The 13,622-nt window shown below is 49.3% G+C and overlaps 1 protein-coding gene across 2 annotated transcripts in view; it reads left to right on the forward strand.

Annotated features, from left to right (window-relative positions):
* The first annotated feature begins 2,004 nt into the window (after positions 1 to 2,004).
* Positions 2,005 to 13,622, forward strand: part of PPM1K (protein phosphatase, Mg2+/Mn2+ dependent 1K) — a 36,060-nt gene continuing 24,442 nt past the window's right edge. Inside the window, exon 1 of one of the 2 annotated variants that reach the window (XM_088660529.1) lies at positions 2,005 to 2,138. The gene's annotated coding sequence lies outside the window, so the exon portion shown is untranslated. Of the gene's footprint in view, positions 2,139 to 9,832; positions 10,143 to 13,622 lie in introns of those variants that run through there. The other variant, XM_088660527.1, reaches the window with a different exon arrangement.

Raw genomic sequence — 13,622 nt, forward strand, 5'->3', positions numbered from 1 at the left:
ACCGTTTACCTTCCCGCCGGAGCGGTACCTATTTATCTACTTGCACTTTGACATGCTTTCGAAATGCAAAGGTTGGCAGGAGCAGGGACCGAGCAACGGGAGCTCACCCCGTCGCGGGGATTCGAACCGCCGGCCTTCTGATCGGCAAGCCCTAGGCTCTGTGGTTTAACCCACAGCGCCACCCGCGTCCCTAGATTCAGGAATTAAGTAGTTATATTAACAAAAGAGTGGCCAAAACCCAGATAATGCAATTAAGTAACTTGCCAGACAGGAGATAAACACACTCAGATTTCTGTTGTAGAAAAGTCGGTATGTTTCTTGAAGGCAAACATACTTGGTACACTTTGACCTGTGAATCTTTGCTGACGAAGAATAGTCGAAACAGGGCCTTGTCCTGATTTTTACTGGAATTTATCTTTATTTGCCTTCAACATTGGGATTGATTCCCATTTAAACTCTGCATCAAATCAATAAAACCTGGTGAAGATTTTTTTGAAATCCATCTTCTTTTGGCCTGAGTTCTTGCAATTTATCGTATGTTTCTGGGGGTGGTCTTGGACTACAGGGCGGTCTATACAAGGTCAGGCACACCTTTGTTCTGGGTCCTCCTCCTCTCTCCTGCGTGTGGGGGAGCACCCTGTTGCAACAGTTAATAAAGATCAGGCTTACTAGCTGCTTTGATTCTCAATATTCTCTGGTTGGTTTCTGTTATTTTCTCCTACCCATAGAGAACCTACAAAAGGCCTCTATATGGGCTCCTGGGTACCCCAAAAGGGGGAAAGAGCAGGGTTTGTTTTTTTTTACTTATATCATCCCTAAAGGAGAAAAAAACCCACAAGTGCTGTATCTTTTCTCAACCTCATGCACAATATTACACATTTCTATCATGCCCCTCTCCTTATTTGCTTTATTTCTAGACCGAAAAGCTCTAAGTGCTGCAGCTTTTCTTCACAGGGGAATTGTTCCAGATGCATAATAATAATAATAATACCCTGCCTATCTGGCTGGGTCGATCACTATGGTTGCTGTTTTCTGAACCTTTCAAAAGTTCTACAGTATCCCTCTTGGGGTGCTGCGATCAGAACTGTACACAGTACAGTATTATTCCAAGTGTGTTCACACTGTTGGAGAAATTTAAAAGGACGTTCCTAGACTGGAGGTTACCGACACAGAAACCCAAAAGGAAAGGATGCAGGCTTCAAGTGAAAAGATAGGCCTGCCCTCTACTGAAATACAAATGTGCACATGCACAGCCTCAAAAATAAGGAGGAGGCTGCTAAGAACCACATCCAAAGCAATGTTTTTTATACACTTCCAGATCAAACGCGTCATTTCATTTCACCGAAGGATCACACAGCAACCTTATATCAAATCGTTGCAACACACGCCATAGATCCGTAAAGGAAAAGCTTGCAAATTATCCTGCGGATCAAAACTCCAACGCGACGCAGCCCCCCCCCCCCGCCTTGGGTTGCTATTTCCCCGCGTCCTGCTGCTCACTTGGCAAGCGCAGCAGGCTTGCCGCTTCTGCGATGCTCACTCACACGTGGGAACGTTTCTAGCCCAAAGGAAGCTGGCTGTATAGCCGGCTTCTAGCTAGGATTTGCAAGCGAGCGCTTTAACCCTCCACCCCACCTCGCACCCCTCCTAAGTGGCATGCAAATAAATACTGTATCAGGAAAGAGAGGGAGAAAACTGCCCAACGCGCAAATGTAAGAGCTGCTACTATTGGCCTGTGCAGAGGGCGGAGAGGACCGGTGTCATTTTGCCGCGTTGCATCACGCGCCCCCGAGCCTCAAGCAAAAGAGCCCGCCTACTCCGAGGCGAATTTGGCCGGCAAAGGGAGGGAAGGAAGGAGGCTCGCTCGGCTCCGCGGCTTCGATTGGCTCCGGGAGGCGGGCTGGGCCCTGCCTTGATAGGGCAGGAGAGCTGTCACACTCCCCGCCGGATCGTGTTTCTCGCCTTTTACGCACGGCCATTGCGCGCAGGGAAATATTTGGAGAATTCGCCGGGGAGAAGCGTGTCGGCTGCTGGTTGCCACTGCTTTTCCTCCTCCTCCTCCTGGAGTGCTCTGGTCCGGCGGGAGAGGCAGCACCGGCCGCCTTGCTACGCATCTTTTCGAGGGCAAGCCTTGCCAGGTAACAAGAGAAAGCTCGCGCCTTCGCCAGCTGCTCGCTGGCTTCCCATTCATCTTTCTTGCATTGCTTCTGCTTCACAGGGAGCTACGGGAGGCGGCTAGAAGGTTGCAATCCTTCTCTGCCGCCGCCTCCTCCTCGCGTTGGCGCGCAGAAGGAACGTTTCCAAACCGCTGTTCGTCCTCTATGCTATGCATCTCTCAGGGCTTTCCGCCGAGGCGTCCTCTTCGTGCTGTTTTTGATGTAGACATGCCCTGCTAAGAGGATGGGTTTCCCCACTTCCCTTAATTTCTGGGTTTTGTTGCGCGCTCGGTTGACAGGTTTGGCTTGCAAGCCTTGAGCCATTTTCTCCAGGGTTGTCCCAATGCATATACTGTATGCAGATTACTCACTCCTGGAGTCGATGGGGTAGGGAGGGGCTGCAGCGAATTGCTTGCAGTCCGAATTTGAATACAGTACAGTACTTGCTTGTGGAAAAGAGCCCGGCTGAACAGTCAGTGAGGCCGCGTACAGTATATCGCAAGCAAATGTGCTTAGGACTGTATCTCTCGACAGCTACAGATGCTGCCGCCTAAAAATGTGGAGCGTTCCTCGATGGTCCAGTTTTAAAGTACCTAGGACGACCCTGTCAGGATCTGACTGGGGGCCGATCCAAGACTAATATTCTGTATCTTTCAGTTGTAAAAAAAAATACAATTATTTTTATATAGCATTTTCAAGTGTTCAGGGCCCTTTTGAATCACAGAGCTGTAAGGGAACCCCCCAAGGTCATCTAGACCAGCCCCCCTTCAATGCAGTTTGCACAACAACCCTGTGAGGTAAGTCAGCATTATTATTACCTAGAGAGAGCTGAGGTCGAGAAAGTGCCTTTGCCTAAATTCACGCCGCGAATACATGACAGCGGCGAAATTTGAACCGGATACCTCTTTTGCCACTATGATTCAGCTCCTCCGGCTGCTGGTTTCCATGGCAGCTGATAGGCAGAGAGATACATTGCCTTTGAACCTGGACTTTCCATTTTAGTTGTCACGAGTAATAATTGTTTATAAATCTCCATAAATTTTATCTGCTCACCCACTCTCACCTGGGCCACTAGTTTAAGTTCCATTTAGAGACGTGTGATCCAGTCCTTCACCTTGCAATCCTGTTTCCTAATTTTGTTTTTAAGGACACATCGTTCCCAGTTCGTTTGTTGCGCCTTTAAACCCGCAGGCTGCTCTGTTGCGCTTGCCTTAGAAAACGGGCTTGTGCTTCTTGCTGGCTTCTCTCTAGGGGAAACATATGTGGGCGTTTCCCTCCCCCCCCTTTATTTTGCAACGGGTTTTTTTTTTTTAACAAGTCCCCCTCCCCCCCGCTCCGCCTGCAATAGAAACGCACGAGGTGGAACTCGGGGCGGCCCTTCCCTCCGCGTCACGAGTTCACAGTCGCGTTTCTTCTGAAGGCGATGTTCGGTGCACACGAGGGTGCCTGTTTCTAGAAGAATCGCCTGGAAGGACGCCGGTGGCGGCGGCAGCAGCAGCAGCTTCCTCCAGCGCTCTTGGCTGGCTGCGGTGCAAATGGCGCTTGCTTGCCACTAGACTCGAACAGGAAGGCGGGCTGGGCTGGTGGACGGAGCTGCGCAACAGCGGCGGCGAATGTTGGGAACCGCCGGGTTCTAGAACGCGAGCCCGGGGAATTCCAATTTGGAACGCGGATTCAAATTTGGAACGCAGCTGAAGCCGCTGGAAGAACGCCTCCGTCCGCACTGTTCACCCCGCGGGGGAGGGAGGGAAGAGAGGCGTGGCTCGGCTTTCTCTTTCTCTTTTTGCCTTCTCTCTTTACACGCAAGGAGGCGGTGTCCTCGCTCTGGTGGAAGAGAAAAAATTTCATGGTGCCCTCCTAGTGGTGTAGCAAATAATAATACAGTAATAATAATAATTGCTAGCACATTTGCAAAACTAACCAAGATCCAGGGGATGTGTTCAAATTGGTTGGGGGACCGTGAGTTGAGATGCCTGCATTGGAGTAGATGACCCTCGGGGGTTTCTTCCGGGTCTGATTCCTTTTGCTATTCGTGGAAGCAGAGATACACCCTTGCGCTGAGGTCAGGAGTTGTGCCCGACTCAGGACGCCCTCTCCAATACTATCTCTCCCCAGAGACCCCTGGAGTTGCTCCTCCTTGTAGCCTATTGACCTGCTTTCTCCTAAATCTGTCAGTAGTGCGAAGGAGAAGGTGCAGTTGCTTCCATTTGCCATGCCCTTTCTTCCTGGGCAGCTTCGTGGACCGTGCTCAAAAGGAAGAGGTCTGATAAATGGTCTGGAAGGGATGATAGTAGTGAAGCCAGCCCTCTCAGGGAATGTGTTGCCTGCGCTCTCCCCCCCCCCCCCGCCCCGTTTGCATTTTATTTAAGGCATAGCTGTCAACTTTCGGATTTGAAAATAAGGGATCAGCAGCAGCCTCACCTCTCCCGGGGACAGTCTACTGTATATCTAACAATCCAGGATAGCAGCAGGAAACGGCGCTGGAATAAGGGAATTTCCAGCAAAAAAAAGGGAAGGCTGCCAGCTGTGGCTTGGAATAAGGGAGTTTCCCGCAAAAAAAGGGGAGGGTTGACAGCTATGATTTAAGGGCCCACCAAAATCTGGAACCAGCTCTGAATCTTTGCTTTGTTTGAGACCTCTTGTGTAGGGGATCCCAGCACTCAAAGGCAGTAATTGCCATTCCAAAGTGTTCTGGATTGACCTTTGAGACCCTGCTTGAAACTAGTATTAGATAGGGAGGGTTTTTTTTTTTACTAGGGTGGCTCCATGCTTTTCAAACTCTCTTTTCCTGGACAGGTAGGTATGGCTCCTATCTTTTTGCCATTTAATAAGACCTTGAGTGAGCTGGAATGGGAATTTGAGTCCAGGACATTCTGCGTTTCAGTTGGCATATATCAGAAAGTGTCAATAAGGTAGATTTGCCTTTAAATTCAAACTGAATCAAATTCCTCCCGCCTTCTTAAATGGATTGTAATCTCTTGTTGCCAGTTGGCATTGAATGCACTAACCCTGCTGGTCCCATTGCAGGGCTGAGAAAATAAAGTACCCACGAGCCAGCATTAGATGTGTTAGTGACGACTTTGTACAGGTTTGACTTTGAACAAATACACCCATGCAAGCATCACACAGGCAATTGTGACTTGCCCAGCCCATAAACCCTGTGCAAGGCATCCTATTGTTTGGCCGGTCTTGAATCAATACCCTGCAGCAGTGATAGGCAGGTAAATCCTTAGAAGTACATGAGTTGCGAGCATGTTCTTAACTTGGGGCTTAAAGGTGTAAATATCTTGCAGAATTCAATTTATTGAGAGAGTCTGAAAGCCTTTGCTGCCTTTCTGTATGGGGTAACTATGCAGATTATGTGTGTGTGTGTGTGGGGGGGGAACCGTGCTTGTGTAGTCAGCTATGTCTTTAAACGGGTGATGGGGCAAGGGGACTTCAAAGGGTAGTTACTTTGCACCTCTCCCTTCCCAGGAGTGCAGTTTTTCTTACAGCAGTTATCCACACATTTATACACTGTGTAGTCCAGCCTTTTCTCAGCTTTAAGCCCCCCCCTGATGTTCTTGGACTACAACTCCCATCATTCCTAGCTAGCAGGACCAGCAACCAGGGATGATGGGAGTTGTAGTCCTGCCATTGGGGGCCCAGGATTGAGAAGAGGCTGCTCCTAGCTACTGTGAGGTTTTTTTTTTTGAAGCTCGGAGGGAGTGATCCAAATTTCCGCACTGTAGAAATCTTCCGGGTTCCAAAGAAGTTACATAACCAATGCTTTGTAGCTTTTGGCAGCGCTCTGAATGAAGCAAGGTCATTCCTCTACAATCTCCCCACCTCAGCTTGTGTGAAAAAACTTCCGCTCAACCTGTTTTAACCCTTCAGACACTGCTGGGTGTTTGCACACCTTTGCCAAAGCATTCTTCTGAGCGGTAGGTGGAAAATTCCACCACCACCACCACCGAGCCAAAATTCCCAGTGGTAGGGATCAGCTTCCTCTTGAAATAGGTCAGAACACTTAAAGGTATAACTGTGGGGTTTTTTTATATTGGCTTTGATCACGTTGGTGGTCTTCTGGGACTCCGTAAAACCTTCTCCCCACCCTCCAAGTCATACTCGCTTTCTGCAACTTATTTCCCCTCTGCTACTGATTCCTGATCCTTGTGTCTTCCCTTCCTTTTGCTTGTTCCTAAGCAGCAGATAGGCAAATGTGCTCCTCCAGGAAGGCATGCCCCCCCCCAAATGAAAGCTGCTAAGATGGAGCAACTTCATTTTAAAATCAATATGTTTATATAGGCAACTTTTTCTTCCAGGGAGCCGATTCTTGTAGTCGGCGTTCAGCAACCTCTGGAGACGTGGCAGGTTACCTCTCCCAACGTTGAAGGCACCCTAGTGTCTGTATTGAGAATTATAGTGGCCGGGTGGGGATGAATGACTGAGTTCATATTTAGAATTTTCTCCAGCTGGAAAACTACCTGCGAGACCAGCTCAGATGGCTGCACTACCCGAAGAGGCAGAACTTTTGAAGAAGAAAGGTGCTTCTCCTTGGGAACTGTGTAGCCTGGTAACCTGGTACCATTACAGGTCCAGACCTTTATATGAATAAATTTTGGCACAGCAACAGCGCTGGCTGAGTTACCTCTTGCAGATCTCCACCTGCAATCATTATGAGTGTGGAGGTTGAGGTTTCTATTACCTTTTCATTCCGCCCTTGTAATTTAGAAAGTGACCAGCCCCAGGGCTGCTTACCAAATTCCGGGGGGGGGGGGATTCGAATCTGGGTCTTCCTGTGGAGATGACACAGAGAGTTGTAGCATTCCTGACCTAGAAAACACAGCACACATTTTTTTAAAAGGTGTTTGCTGGGGCTGAGGGTGGTATAACGTTGAGTTCCAAACTTGGATTGCTGTGTGAAATTATATTCTCTGAACCATACTGGCTAACTGAAATTGGAAGTCTTGATTGACTGCCACTAGTAGCCAGTGAAGCGGGCAGGGGGCTGGCCCCGTTTCAGAATCCAACAGATCCATTCCTGCTTTTAGCTTCAACCAGCTACAGCCAGGAACATGGCTCTTCAGAGCTGCTATCTAGCAGGCCCATAAATCATGCAGCCTGCACTCCTCACCGGGTCACTGCAGTAGCATCAGCAGCCTTACTCCAGTGCAAACGCTGCAGATCTGGCCCATAACCTGTTGTTAGCAAACACCATGGGAGACGCCAGGGCAGCGTGCCCTCCCGGCAGCGACTCCTCCACCCTCCGGTGTTGCACGAAGATAACGACCTAGGCTAGAGAGCCAGGGCACACTGTAGCAGCAGGATCCACTGTGCAGCAGGAAGAACAGGCAAGAGACAAACGTGGTATTTGCATAATTTGTTTAGTTGTTTAGTCGTGTCCAGCTCTTCGTGACCCCATGGACCAGAGCACACCAGGCACTCCTGTCTTCCACTACCTCCCGCAGTTTGGTTAGACTCATGTTGGTAGCTTCGAGAACACTGTCCAACCATCTCGTCCTCTGTCGTCCCCTTCTCCTAGTGCCCTCCATCTTTCCCAACATCAGGGTCTTTTCCAGGGAGTCTTCTCTTCTCATGAGGTGGCCAAAGTATTGGAGCCTTAACTTCAGGATCTGTCCTTCCAGTGAGCACTCGGGGCTGATTTCCTTCAGAATGGATAGGTTTGATCTTATTGCAGTCCATGGGACTCTCAAGAGTCTCCTCCTGCATAATTGGCATAATTGAAGGTAAAGGGACCCCTGACCATTCGGTCCAGTCGTGACTTGACTCTGGGGTTGCGGCGCTCATCTCGCGTTATTGGCCGAGGGAGCCGGCATACAGCTTCCAGGTCATGTGGCCAGCATGACAAAGCAGCTTCTGGAGAACCAGAGCAGCACACGGAAACACCGTTTACCTTCCCGCCGGAGCGGTACCTATTTATCTACTTGCACTTTGACATGCTTTCGAAATGCAAAGGTTGGCAGGAGCAGGGACCAAGCAACGGGAGCTCACCCCGTCGCGGGGATTCGAACCGCCGGCCTTCTGATCGGCAAGCCCTAGGCTCTGTGGTTTAACCCACAGCGCCACCCGCGTCCCTAGATTCAGGAATTAAGTAGTTATATTAACAAAAGAGTGGCCAAAACCCAGATAATGCAATTAAGTAACTTGCCAGACAGGAGATAAACACACTCAGATTTCTGTTGTAGAAAAGTAGGTATGTTTCTTGAAGGCAAACATACTTGGTACACTTTGACCTGTGAATCTTTGCTGACGAAGAATAGTCGAAACAGGGCCTTGTCCTGATTTTTACTGGAATTTATCTTTATTTGCCTTCAACATTGGGATTGATTCCCATTTAAACTCTGCATCAAATCAATAAAACCTGGTGAAGATTTTTTTGAAATCCATCTTCTTTTGGCCTGAGTTCTTGCAATTTATCATATGTTTCTGGGGGTGGTCTTGGACTACAGGGCGGTCTATACAAGGTCAGGCACACCTTTGTTCTGGGTCCTCCTCCACTCTCCTGCGTGTGGGGGAGCACCCTGTTGCAACAGTTAATAAAGATCAGGCTTACTAGCTGCTTTGATTCTCAATATTCTCTGGTTGGTTTCTGTTATTTTCTCCTACCCATAGAGAACCTACAAAAGGCCTCTATATGGGCTCCTGGGTACCCCAAAAGGGGGAAAGAGCAGGGTTTGTTTGTTTTTTTACTTATATCATCCCTAAAGGAGAAAAAAACCCACAAGTGCTGTATCTTTTCTCAACCTCATGCACAATATTACACATTTCTATCATGCCCCTCTCCTTATTTGCTTTATTTCTAGACCGAAAAGCTCTAAGTGCTGCAGCTTTTCTTCACAGGGGAATTGTTCCAGATGCATAATAATAATAATACCCTGCCTATTTGGCTGGGTTGATCACTATGGTTGCTGTTTTCTGAACCTGTCAAAAGTTCTACAGTATCCCTCTTGGGGTGCTGCACAGTATTATTCCAAGTGTGTTCACACTGTTGGAGAAATTTAAAAGGACGTTCCTAGACTGGAGGTTACCGACACAGAAAGCCAAAAGGATGCAGGCTTCAAGTGAAAAGATAGGCCCCTACTGAAATACAAATGTGCACAGGCGCCGCCTCAAAAATAAGGAGGAGGCTGCTAAGAACCACATCCAAAGCAATGTTTTTTATACACTTCCAGATCAAACGCGTCATTTCATTTCACCGAAGGATCACACAGCAACCTTATATCAAATCGTTGCAACACACGCCATAGATCCGTAAAGGAAAAGCTTGCAAATTATCCTGCGGATCAAAACTCCAACGCGACGCAGCCCCCCCCCCCGGGTTGCTATTTCCCCGCGTCCTGCTGCTCACTTGGCAAGCGCAGCAGGCTTGCCGCTTCTGCGATGCTCACTCACACGTGGGAACGTTTCTAGCCCAAAGGAAGCTGTTTGTATAGCCGGCTTCTGGCTAGGATTTGCAAGCGAGCGCTTTAACCCTCCACCCCACCTCGCACCCCTCCTAAGTGGCATGCAAATAAATACTGTATCAGGAAAGAGAGGGAGAAAACTGCCCAGCGCGCAAATGTAAGAGCTGCTACTATTGGCCTGTGCAGAGGGCGGAGAGGACCGGTGTCATTTTGCCGCGTTGCATCACGCGCCCCCGAGCCTCAAGCAAAAGAGCCCGCCTACTCCGAGGCGAATTTGGCCGGCAAAGGGAGGGAAGGAAGGAGGCTCGCTCGGCTCCGCGGCTTCGATTGGCTCCGGGAGGCGGGCTGGGCCCTGCCTTGATAGGGCAGGAGAGCTGTCACACTCCCCGCCGGATCGTGTTTCTCGCCTTTTACGCACGGCCATTGCGCGCAGGGAAATATTTGGAGAATTCGCCGGGGAGAAGCGTGTCGGCTGCTGGTTGCCACTGCTTTTCCTCCTCCTCCTGGAGTGCTCTGGTCCAGCGGGAGAGGCAGCACCGGCCGCCTTGCTACGCATCTTTTCGAGGGCAAGCCTTGCCAGGTAACAAGAGAAAGCTCGCGCCTTTGCCAGCTGCTCGCTGGCTTCCCATTCATCTTTCTTGCATTGCTTCTGCTACACAGGGAGCTACGGGAGGCGGCTAGAAGGTTGCAATCCTTCTCTGCCGCCGCCTCCTCCTCGCGTTGGCGCGCAGAAGGAACGTTTCCAAACCGCTGTTCGTCTATGTGCTATGCATCTCTCCAGGGCTTTCCGCCGAGGCGTCCTCTTCGTTCTCAGTTTTTGATGTAGACACGCCCTGCTAAGAGGGTGGGTTTTGTTGCGCGCTCGGTTGTCAGGTTTGGCTTGCAAGCCTCGAGCCATTTTCTCCAGGGTTGTCCCAAATTGCATATACTGTACTGTATGCAGATTACTCACTCCTGGAGTCGATGGAGTAGGGAGAGGCTGCAGCGAATTGCTTGCAGTCCGAATTGGAATACAGTACAGTACTTGCTTGTGGAAAAGAGCCCGGCTGAACAGTCAGTGAGGCCGCGTACAGTATATCGCAAGCAAATGTGCTTAGGACTGTATCTCTCGACAGCTACAGATGCTGCCGCCTAAAAATGTGGAGCGTTCCTCGATGGTCCAGTTTTAAAGTACCTAGGACGACCCTGTCAGGATCTGACTGGGGGCCGATCCAAGACTAATATTCTGTATTCTTCAGTTGTAAATATATATATATATATATACAATTATTTTTATATAGCATTTTCAAGTGTTCAGGGCCCTTTTGAATCACAGAGCTGTAAGGGAACCCCCCAAGGTCATCTAGACCAGCCCCTCTTCAATGCAGTTTGCACAACAACCCTGTGAGGTAAGTCAGCATTATTATTACCTAGAGAGAGCTGAGGTCGAGAAAGTGCCTTTGCCTAAATTCACGCCGCGAATACATGACAGCGGCGAAATTTGAACCGGTTACCTCTTTTGCCACTATGATTCAGCTCCTCCGGCTGCTGGTTTCCATGGCAGCTGATAGGCAGAGAGATACATTGCCTTTGAACCTGGACGTTCCATTTTAGTTGTCACGAGTAATAATTGTTTATAAATCTCCATAAATTTTATCTGCTCACCCCCCCCTCACCTGGGCCACTAGTTTAAGTTCCATTTAGAGACGTGTGATCCAGTCCTTCACCTTGCAATCCTGTTTCCTAATTTTGTTTTTAAGGACACATCGTTCCCAGTTCGTTTGTTGCGCCTTTAAACCCGCAGGCTGCTCTGTTGCGCTTGCCTTAGAAAACGGGCTTGTGCTTCTTGCTGGCTTCTCTCCAGGGGAAACATATGTGGGCGTTTCCCTCCCCCCCCTTTATTTTGCAACGGGTTTTTTTTTTAACAAGTCCCCCTCCCCCCCGCTCCGCCTGCAATAGAAACGCACGAGGTGGAACTCGGGACGGCCCTTCCCTCCGCGTCTCGAGTTCACAGTCGCGTTTCTTCTGAAGGCGATGTTCGGTGCACACGAGGGTGCCTGTTTCTAGAAGAATCGCCTGGAAGGACGCCGGTGGCGGCGGCAGCAGCAGCAGCAGCAGCTTCCTCCAGCGCTCTTGGCTGGCTGCGGTGCAAATGGCGCTTGCTTGCCACTGGAACTCGAACAGGAAGGCGGGCTGGGCTGGTGGACGGAGCTGCGCAACAGCGGCGGCGAATGTTGGGAACCGCCGGGTTCTAGAACGCGAGCCCGGGGAATTCCAATTTGGAACGCGGATTCAAATTTGGAACGCAGCTGAAGCCGCTGGAAGAACGCCTCCGTCCGCACTGTTCACCCCGCGGGGGAGGGAGGGAAGAGAGGCGTGGCTCGGCTTTCTCTTTCTCTTTTTGCCTTCTCTCTTTACACGCAAGGAGGCGGTGTCCTCGCTCTGGTGGAAGAGAAAAAATTTCATGGTGCCCTCCTAGTGGTGTAGCAAATAATAATACAGTAATAATAATAATTGCTAGCACATTTGCAAAACTAACCAAGATCCAGGGGATGTGTTCAAATTGGTTGGGGGACCGTGAGTTGAGATGCCTGCATTGGAGTAGATGACCCTCGGGGGTTTCTTCCGGGTCTGATTCCTTTTGCTATTCGTGGAAGCAGAGATACACCCTTGCGCTGAGGTCAGGAGTTGTGCCCGACTCAGGACGCCCTCTCCAATACTATCTCTCCCCAGAGACCCCTGGAGTTGCTCCTCCTTGTAGCCTATTGACCTGCTTTCTCCTAAATCTGTCAGTAGTGCGAAGGAGAAGGTGCAGTTGCTTCCATTTGCCATGCCCTTTCTTCCTGGGCAGCTTCGTGGACCGTGCTCAAAAGGAAGAGGTCAGATAAATGGTCTGGAAGGGATGATAGTAGTGAAGCCAGCCCTCTCAGGGAATGTGTTGCCTGCGCTCTCCCCCCCCCCCCCCGCCCCGTTTGCATTTTATTTAAGGCATAGCTGTCAACTTTCGGATTTGAAAATAAGGGATCAGCAGCAGCCTCACCTCTCCCGGGGACAGTCTACTGTATATCTAACAATCCAGGATAGCAGCAGGAAACGGCGCTGGAATAAGGGAATTTCCAGCAAAAAAAAGGGAAGGCTGCCAGCTGTGGCTTGGAATAAGGGAGTTTCCCGCAAAAAAAAGGGGAGGGTTGACAGCTATGATTTAAGGGCCCACCAAAATCTGGAACCAGCTCTGAATCTTTGCTTTGTTTGAGACCTCTTGTGTAGGGGATCCCAGCACTCAAAGGCAGTAATTGCCATTCCAAAGTGTTCTGGATTGACCTTTGAGACCCTGCTTGAAACTAGTATTAGATAGGGAGGGGTTTTTTTTTTACTAGGGTGGCTCCATGCTTTTCAAACTCTCTTTTCCTGGACAGGTAGGTATGGCTCCTATCTTTTTGCCATTTAATAAGACCTTGAGAATTCCCCACTTCTTCCCCCCCAATTGTTTTTACTTGGTATTTTAGTTGTTTGGCATTTTACTACTACTTTTTAAATTCTTTGTTTTGCTGCATTTTTACATTTATACTTTCCTGTGCTGATTTAATGTTTTATGCATGGGGTCACGAAGAGTCGGACACGACTAAACGACTAAACAACAAAAACCTTCTTAGATGTCTTAGTGTGGTTTTTTTATTTTATTGCACTTTTATGGCTTGCGAATTACCCTGTGGGTGAGTTTTGTGTTTTTATATCCTGTGAATCACCTTGGTTAATCCCGAAAGGCGGCTTGTATAAGAATCGAAACAAATTAAAGTTATTTCCCAAAGCTCAAAGGCAGGCTTCCTCAAACTCGGCCATCCAGATGTTTTTGGCCTACAACTCCCATGATCCCTAGCTAGCAGGACCCAGTGGTTAGGGATGATGGGAATTGTAGTCACAAAACATCTGGAGGGCTGAGGTTGAGGAAACCTGCTCAAAGGTCTCTTCTCTCCACCCTTCCCCATTTGATCCTTGCCAACAACTGGAAGGTAGGTTAGGCTGCAAGAGAGGAACTAACCGAAAATCACCGAGTGAGCTGGAATGGGAATTTGAGTCCAGG

The sequence above is a fragment of the Zootoca vivipara genome, chromosome Z1 (assembly GCF_965207765.1).
Source record: "Zootoca vivipara chromosome Z1, rZooViv2.hap1.1, whole genome shotgun sequence".
In the NCBI taxonomy this organism is placed as follows: Eukaryota; Metazoa; Chordata; class Lepidosauria; order Squamata; family Lacertidae; genus Zootoca; species Zootoca vivipara.